The sequence below is a fragment of the Taeniopygia guttata genome, chromosome 5 (genome assembly GCF_048771995.1).
Source record: "Taeniopygia guttata chromosome 5, bTaeGut7.mat, whole genome shotgun sequence".
Lineage (NCBI taxonomy): Eukaryota > Metazoa > Chordata > Aves > Passeriformes > Estrildidae > Taeniopygia > Taeniopygia guttata.
This window is the reverse complement of record NC_133030.1, coordinates 60,456,727-60,466,668: the sequence shown is the minus strand read 5'-3', so window position 1 is coordinate 60,466,668 and position 9,942 is coordinate 60,456,727.

The following is a 9,942-nucleotide window of genomic DNA, read 5'->3' as shown; positions in this document are numbered from 1 at the left end:
TTGTGACATGGGAAGGTCACCAGGGAGGTGGCTCTGACTGTGTCAGTTCAGGCTCCTCCTGGGACAGATGGGGCCAGCCTGAGCCAGCCTCAGTCAGGGCCAGGACAGGCAGCCTCCTTCAGTGCCTCCTCCCGAGGCAGCAGTGACAGCTGCTGCACTGAGTCAGCCTGGAATTCTGTGTTCCAGGCTCCAGACTGAATTTACTACTGCAGCTTCCTGCTGACTCAGCTCTTGGAGTCACAGGCAAGCAGCATTTGGGAAACTCCTCAGCAGTACCTGAAAGCATCAGCTGAGGCTGATCTGCCACTCCCTGGCAATAGGGAAGTACCCGATTCTCTTCATTGTGTCTTGATTTTATTCCTAAAATCACAGAATATTCTGAGTTGGAAGGGAGCCACAAGGATCATCAGGTCCAGGATCAGACCCACGAGCCTGGTGTTTTTAGCACATGCTGAAAACTCCTGAAGGGAAACTGAAGGCTGTCCTGCTGTGGCTACCCCCACCCACCCTTCCACCCCTGTAATCCTTTCAGTGACAGCCACTCCCAGTTGGGTACAGGAGCTGTAACAACACTCACAGCCAGATTTACAAGGACGAGAGCAGGACCAGCTGTGCATATTTAAAAGACAAAATTGAAAGAATAAGAAGAGATAAAAGGTGCACAGCCACCTATTTGCTTATCCAAAATTTCCAAATAACTGCTTGGAGAACCTGGCAATCTAAAATCTGCTTTGAGGATCAACACTTTGCTTTTCTTGGGACTTGCTTGTTGTGAAAAGGTATAGAAAAATTATTTCAAGAGGCTGTAGATAGCAGTATATGCAAAGTGCTGCCCAGTGTCTTGCATGTCATGGCAAAATTTAGTTAAACAATACCAAGATGATTATTGTCAGGTTATTTTCCAAATTTAATCCTTAATTTTTCAGAGTATAGACTCAGCCTGTTGATGAAAATTTTATGGTAAAGAAAAAACTTACTTTCATTTCCACTGACTGCAGCTGGGCAAAGAAAAAATTTGAACATTAGAAGGTGAGAAAAAAAATTTGCCTTTTTTTTTTTTTTGGGAGGGGAGGGAGGTGAAAGACTAAAAAGGCAGAAGAATACTAAATAAGCTACTTTAATACTGACATTGCCCTTTACTTTAGAAACAGAAAACCAGCAGAATTCTTTTTGATCATAGATTCAGCATTGCTACCTCTTGTCAACAAGACCCAAGAACATTAGAATAGATTTTAGCCCAGAGAAACTCATGCCAGCAGAGAAACTACTGCAACTCCCCTGTGACAGCTATTTTTGTAATCCTGCAGTTCCATGAGACAACCACACTGTATTTAACGAGTGACTGACTAATTTTAGTTACTTAAAAATTAACTAATTATACAGTAGTGCGTTAGTCATCCTAATGTTTCACTAATCTAGTTTACAGTTGATAGGCTAAACAGAAACTTCCGTGACTTTTGCTACTGAGAAGTATTTACTTGTTGCTATGTCAAACAGTGGAGTTGAGAAGGGGAAGAAGTCTTTAAAAAAGAAGGAAGTGGCTGCTTATGGACACACTAACCAAATGAACTAAAAATACACTGGAACAGAAAAGCATGATTAAACTTTAATTAATGTTGAAGATAATTTTTTCCTAAATACATAGAGCTGTCTGAGGGAAATCACTTGGTGAACAAGCTCCAGAATGGCTGAAGATGGATCTGAGATTATTTAGATGACAACTAGGTCTGTTCCAGAACAAGAGAAAATAATATTAAATTGCAAACAACCAAAAAGCTTATATTTAGCAGAGGCTCTGTTTTAAGTACAGGACTAGAGGGGAGAAAATCTGGCTCTGTTATAGATGCTCCCATATCCTGCAGGCTTAAACAGCATCTAAGGACAGGAGTTTGATTTAAGCCCAGACAACAACACCTGATCAGGCAGCCAACATGATGATTTGAAAGGCAGCATGCATTCCTACAGAAGTAAGGCTTGGATCCCCTTCCCTAAAATTAAAATTAGCTTTTCCAGCTGGCTTGAAAATGTAACTGAAATGTGGAAATGCTTTGCAAGGCAAACAAATGGCAGGGTGAAATCTTCTGAATTAGAGATTCGAGCAAGAGGTGATTCTAGGAGTCTCACTTGGGTTATTTCTGCCCAAAGCACTGGGGAGTTTCAGATCTAAAGATAGCAGAAAAGCAGCACTGCTTGCTTCAGGCTCCACAAGTCACCTACTTTGTCCTACTCTGGCCATTTATGGGAACACATAATACAGCAGAAAGTTAAATACCCACTTGGAAAGCATAACTCCAGTTCTTACCATGCTGAACCACTTCATGCTCAGGCTTTCAATGGTGTGTTCTTGCTCGAGACCCAAAGCACAGGGATTACAAGAACAGCAGGAAGGAAGAGTCTACAGACCAACTCATCTCTTAGCTCAGTCATCCCTCCACCCAAGAAGTGTTTCAGAAGTACAGATCCATCAATGACACAAGAGTAGCTTGTTCAGTAAGATGCTTCCTCCTTAAGTCTCACACATGCACTGGCTGTTAACTCAGCACCAGATGAATCACTACTCTTTAAGGCTGGATATGTCACATTCCTTGTTATAATTATTTAGTCAGCAAGTCCACATACAGCAGCTTTGCTCAAGGAAATTAAGAAGGGGACTAGGTGAACTGCAGGTGCCAAATTACAAAACAATAGTGTCTGGTTTACTTAGATCCATCTCCCTGCCTGCACCCAGGCAGATTTTAGAATATGAAAGTATATAAAAATATACATATAGAATATGAAAATATATAAAAAGTACTTGCAGAATTCAAAAAGCAAGTTTAGGCTATTGCATCACGATAATTAATTTTCTGCTACTTTAATATGGCCATAAAAGTTACTGGCTTGGATAACAGCCTCTTTACAACTGCTAGTACTGCTGATGAAATGATGGCAAGATTCTTAGAAGTAACCCATATATGAAATTTCCTGTGTGGCAGACATCCACGAGGCCATCTCCAAAAGAAATACTACTCATCTGTATTTGGTGCTGACTCTCAGAAAGGAAACATTCCAAGCAGAACGTGTCTCATGCAGATCTGAAGTATGCCAAGCATTGGGTCATTCATTTGTAACTTCTCAGCACCAAAAATAGCTCGATGGCCTGAGGTTAAAGCCCCACATGCTCAGAGTGTGATGTCCATGTGGATGCAGCACTGCTTGGGATGCTCCCGCCTGTGCAGTCCCAGGCACCCTTAAGGAAGGAGATTTGGAACAACTCCAGGGCTGTTTTGCAAGTCTCTTCCTGAAGATAAAACCACAGCCATAGAAGGGAATGCAAAACAGCAAATTCAGTAACACATCTTAGCATGACCTTAAAATGAAGTACACAGTTTAAAGGTTACAAAGAGAAAAATAGTTTTGATTGTCATGACAATTCTGACGCTGTAACAGCACCAGAAATACAGCAGAGTCTGTTCTCTCCCCCTCATTTTTTTCTTTCAGTTGCATGTCTGTAAGACAAGGACCAGCTTTTCCTCTGCCCACCAGTTTTTCAAGTTGCATGCAGCAAGGAAGTTACTTCTACTTAAGAACTGAGAGCTATTTTGAGATACCAACTGCTTGTAACGTTCCTTTATAGAGCATCTTGCTGCCTATTATGTCCAATTACCCAGAGTTGCAGAAAACAAGTGGTAGCAGAGTTAAGTCTTGCCTGACTGTAAATACATTCTAGTATTTTAGAACACAGGATCTACTACCAAGCTCAAATCAAGCCTCCTTTTTCCAGATGGATGCAGCCACCCCCACACAGTGCTCTTTCATCTTCAGTACATTGCTATTAAAGGACTCTGAAACAGTTGTTTAAAAATGGTTCTTACAAGTTGCTGTGCCAACCAAAAATGGACAACTAGAATGAAGCAGGCAGCAGCATCACACAGTTTGTAGTCCAAACACATGCATTTCTTCAGATACAGGAAAAAAACTGAAATCCCCTGAAGTCTCCCCTAAAAACAGTGTAGGAACTGCCCACTGAAAATACCATTTTAGGCAACGTGATAAAACAAGCCAATCAAGGGTTTAGAAAGAACATGGCGTGCTTTATTGCTGCATAAAATTAGATATAATTTGGTACACATACTGTCTGCATATCCAAAATCAGTCATTAGGATTCCAATTTCACCAGATTAAGAGTAGGCCCAATTATAGTGAATTCACCAAAAAACGGATGCATTCCAAACACAAACACACACCCCCAAAACCCACCCCAAGTGATGCCTAAATATTTGTAAGTTAAATTTTATCTTGTTTGTTGGGATTTTAGAAAAGCAGGAAATCTGCTCCTTTCATTACAGTCAGAAAGAACAGAGAGCTATTCCGTGAGACTGCATTAACAGGTGACAAGAACAGCACAGGAAGCACCAGCTACTTTAGCAGAATGTTCAAAGCTCAGTTTCAGTTCTAACCCCAGCTGCTCCCAGTCACCAAAGCCCACCAAGTGAGAGCCTATTTCCCCCAGACACTTTCCTGTGTACATCAGGAACAGAAACAAATCTGAAATGCTGTTTGAGGCAGAACTAAAATGTAGCTAAATGTGTTTTCCATCAGTTGGTTTAACAAGAGCTGCTTCCCCCAGCCAAGTGCTTGTGTCTAGCCTCATACCAGTGTATCCTGTTGTGCTGCTTGCAAGGACATGACAGATCACTCCCACAAATACATCTTCCATTGATCCAGAATAACAAAACCCTCTAAAAAGCCATGTCTTCTGCTCTGTCAGAGTTTTGAATGTCACACAACACAGCTCTGTTTATAGCTGTAGCTAATGAGGTGACACTACACAGGAGCACTGCAGGGAAAAGCACATCCTTGAGGTACCAACTCCAGCAAACAGCACAGTCTGGCAATTAATTAACAGCTTAAGTGTTGATGGGGCAGCCAGCTTCCTGGCCACCTGGAAATGAGCTACCTGGAATAATATCCTCCAAAAAACACAGACAAATGAAAAATAGCTTGGAAAAGATGGCTGAGCAGGAAAAAAAAATTCAGAATTTAATCACTGGCTGAACTGTAGATTCTCACCAACAGCTACTTACAGCTCAAAATATTTAATTCAAAAGACTGAAGGCATTAATACTTTTTACTTAAAAGTCAATACTGACCAACTGCAGTCTTGTTAGCTGAGGCTAAAAAGTAAATTAACCTGCAGTGATTGAAATAATTTGGACAGGCAAAAGCCCTGGAAGAAAGGCCATGTATCCACTGCCCTCACCAGCTTTCTTTTGCTGAGCAGCCAGGCTGAACAGCAGTGCTGCTGCTTCTCTTTGTGCCAGGCTGGCAGGGACACACGGACTGCAGTGTCACACACTTCAGGGATACACACAGTGCTTCCGGAGGGTTACAAGGAAGGACTGTGAATCCACAGTCCTGATTCTGCTGGATCACGTTGCTCTACACTCTGCATCTGTAACAATAAAGCATTTTAATCACCAGCTTATCAGTGCTGGCAAGCCTGAGACACCCCTGTTCTGGCAGGTGGACCATGTCCAAGGACTCACCATCAGTATTAGAACTTTGTTCTTTATCTCCACAAGTATGGAAAGATGCATTTTAGTAAAAGTCTGAACTCTGCAAGCCACTTGCACAAGATTTTTCAGACACTGGTGTATGAGAACATGGCTCATAAGACTTTATTTCCTTCTTGTACTTTTTTTTACATGGCTAATGCTGCAGCAAAAAGTTTTCCCAGGAAGCAGTGGGAAAAAATTAGTCTAGGATATAAACTAGCAACAGGTAGGATAAAAGGATAAACAGGGAAGATTCTTACTTCAGATTGCCCATGACAGATCAAACTACTGACAAAGAAGAAGACCCTGAATCTAACAAAGGTAAAGAAATTAATCTTGGCAGAGTTAGTTGTCTGTAACAAAGTGAAACACCCATTTCAGCTCTCCAGTGTCAGCAGCAAGTCACATCTTAGCTATGGGCAGCATTAGACACCTCTTCAGTAAACATTTCCTCCCAGTGTGGCATCACAAAAGGCTGAAAAAGCGACCACACTGTTGCTACAAAGTAGATCTTAGAATTTAAATATTTATGGAGGAGTAACTTCTATTTCAGAATCTTAATTTACTCAGAAGACGGCAGGAAGGTTCTTCAAATACAACATGCAGAGCTTCAAAGACTTTTTCTCCTGATGGTTCTCATAGCAATGAAATAAGTAATTGCCACTCCCAAACCCACATGGGTTTTGCTTTCAAGTTTTACCCTGTACATTTGATTTAGATGGGAGTTTACTAAAGCAGCAGTAATTATAAACTAGAGATTTGACTTTGTTAGGAAGAATACAGACTATTCAGAGATTCAGGTGTAAGTTTAAATGCTTTCCATTTAAGTTTATTTCAAGAACATAAAATATATTCAATCTGTTGATGGGTAACTGACTGTGCTTACTAACAAAACTATTCCTTCATTCCTGTAAAAAAACCATCTTCTCTCCCCTTGAAAGATCAAAACTTTCAGAGATAAAGAATTTACATCAGGAATATGGTTTCCACCTCAGAAGCCAAGAAAAAAGGCTGCATGCTGCAGATAATTTGGAAGCCGGTTAAAAAGCACAGAGTTAAAAAAATTAAGTTTACAGTACTGGAATGCTTAATGTACTGATGCAGCCTGTACATGCACAAGATACATTTCTGGTACTAAGCACTGCTTGTGCCTGCCATGAAAAATGTAATTCAGAAACCCTGAAAGAGAACTAATGGCAGGTAAATGTAAAAATCTGATCTTTCACCTTTACTGCTGGCATCCAAAGTGTAATTTTGAAAAATATTTAAGAACACTCTCCTTCAGCAGCTCTGTGAGCAGTGCTACCCAGAACAGTAACTAAATTCTCATTTGACTTCAAGCACCTACTTCAAGTTTTGAAAGACAGGCTGATCACTTGATTGCAGGTGGTGACAGAATCCTTTGCCACATCTAAATTAAAGCTGCTGCACAGATCTTCAGCTTCCCTGCAGTGCTGTGTCGTTGTTTTGCAACACTGCGTGACTTCCCCAGGATAGCTGTAACTATCGTCACCAACATGAACTTGCAGCCCTGAGAAATAATACAAGAAACTCAGTGTATTTGTAATCAAATTCCATATCCTACATCCCTTTATTAGACAACAAAACAGAAATTAAACATCTCTATCCAGATAACACCACGTGTCAAAACATGCAGAAACTGGCTTTTGAATCTGTGCTGAAGTAAACCCTGGCAATAAGCATGTAGTCCCTAAATCAGCCAACATTTGCTACAAATATGTCAGCTATCATAAAATTCCATACCAGAAAGAATAAAAATAGCCTTTTACAACACAGCTCTTGTCCTGTCCAAACACAAGATTACCAAATCAGTCTTAAAACAAGGAACATTTTCTGTCTGGCATGAAAAGATTGCCTGACAGAGGCCACAGCTCGTGGCCTAGGGAAAGCAGAGCTCCATCAGCTGAGAACTGAAAGTGCTCTGGTGGTGCTGGGCTGCCAACACCACCCACAACACGTGGGGTGGCAGCTCAGATCTGCAGCCACAGGGCACAACAAAGTCTGGACATGGTTTATTCAGGAAAATGGGGCTACTCCTCCCTGGGATCACTGAGGCTGCTGCCAAGAGCTTGGCCAGCCGTGCACGGATCACTTTACTGGTGTTACTAGGAAAAGCAACTACAAAGTGAGTATTATTTCTGCAGAGCTGATAGAAATCCCAATTCTGAGATTTTTCTCACACAAGTATTTCTGACAGTGCTCTACATCACAAATATTTTCATCATTACTCATGTCCAGAAGATACTGCCCTGCTGCAAAACATCCCCAGAGCAGAGCCAAGAAATCAGCACTGAACTTCAGTGGGGAGAATGCATCAATTCAGGCTTCCTGAGGGCTGCCAGGCTTTGTGTCTTCTCCAGTGGGAACCCTCCCAAGGCAATGATTAAAATCAGCATGAAGTTATATTTGAATAATTAAATGTCCAAATAACTCAATGTCCATTTTCTGAACCCGAGGACAGGAATGCCCCAGAGCTGGGGAAAATGTAAGTAAGCATTTAACAGGTTTCATTCAAGTTGGCTTGTTTTTATTCCCCTCTCTCACACACATAATTATAAAAATGAAGGAACTCAATGCTGATAGTTTAACAGTGCAGCACAATTTTCTTTGTGACCAGGAAAGGTTTGATCTTCCATTTTATAATCTAGCCATTACTGGCTGAAGGTTTTTGCTGTCAAGTTCACATTTATTGGGATTTTTTCTCTTTATGCCTGCACTTTACAACTTCTTACCATGCTCCTCTGAGCAGTTTGCAATCATTTAGATAATAAAGCTTTGTGACCTTAATTTGTACAGAAATACTACAGTTCCACATAGACAGAGGATCTGCAGAAGTGTTGCCTATTTAACTACAGAAACACCAAGAGGAAGAACATTTAAAAAAGAACAATGGAAGCAGAAATAAAAGCTAAGTCTCCTGAACAACTGCAAAGTCTGACAGAGTAGCATTGTGCTTCACTACATAGAAAGAAGCTCAGTGTTAAAATAAGATCCAATATTTTTAATGTTTCTACAGTATTTTGGCTGCAATTGTATGTATATTCTGAGTTCTTTTATCTACAAAAAAATCCAATATGTCAAGAGCAGTATGTGATTACTGAACAGAATAAAACCCTCTCACTTATCCCAGAAATCTTCTTTAGCTGTGATCTGAAGGAAGCCACGTGATACATTCAACAGTTACTTGTTCTGCTGCTCTTGTAAAGAGAACTGTAAGATACAGTTCCTAAATTTGCTTTTTCTTATCAAGTGCTACATGTATGGAAGACTTTGGGCAAGATTTCTGGGATAAATATATTCTGCAACTAATACACCAAACACATTTGCAAGTGCTTAAGTGCATTATTTTTACTAATTTACTTACAGCCATCACTTAGAATTTCATGTGACCAATGACCAGTGTTGTGCTTCTGCCTTAATGCTTTTAATTGTTTTTAAATTAAGAAGTCTTTAATTTGCTCAAATGCATATCCCCAGGCAAATCTCCCATGCTGCACCCACAAGACCTTTGGTACTAACAAAGTACAGATAACCAAATACTGCTGCTTTGAACAGTGATCTAAAAAATGAAATGTTTCTATCTCACAGCATGTCTGTTTACAGAGAGATTAGATCATAAAAGGACTTACTGTGATTGTCCCACTCTAGAGCTTCTCAGTTGTTAACTCTGTGCAGTTAACACACCAGGCCATGATAAAAAGGCTCACCAAAGTGACCTTCTCTGCTCATTTCTTCCACTCATTCCCAGTTTTCCTGTAAGGGTTTGCATAGGGGGACGGGGCACAGTGCAAAGATCCAGCACAGCCAGGATGGCTTCAAGTTTCAGAGCTGCTTAACATTTAGGATGAAAAATTTCAGTACCATGGAGTAATTCTTGAGTCTTGAAGTTCCTATTCCAATGAAAAGATATTTAAACCAAAATTAGACTTTTTTTCCTGCCTTGCCAAAAGCACAGTGCTCTGATTGCATGACAACAGAAATCATCCTTAATCTGTGTGAGGACATTTGTGCTGTGCTGAGCTGCCCACTGGGCATTCTTAGGTACTTAAAATACCATAAAAGACAAGTCACCTCTCCTGCTCACTGGCTAAACAGAAATAAAGTCCTTTTGCTTGGTGGGTGATGTGCCATGAGCCTCCTAATTGTCCTGGCTGTAACTGATACATCCACAGGGGCAGGAATTTTATGCTAGAAATCAGAAACAAGACTGATTAGTTCCATCACAAACTGTTATTTATTGAATGGTTCTACACTCAGTACAGAGATACAAACCATGCCTCAGGAAAGCTCACAGTCCAAGCCAGGATTTCCCAACACATTCCACAGAGACATCAGAAGTTCACATTCAAATGGAATTTTGGAAGTTTTGTTAACATTTAGGTTA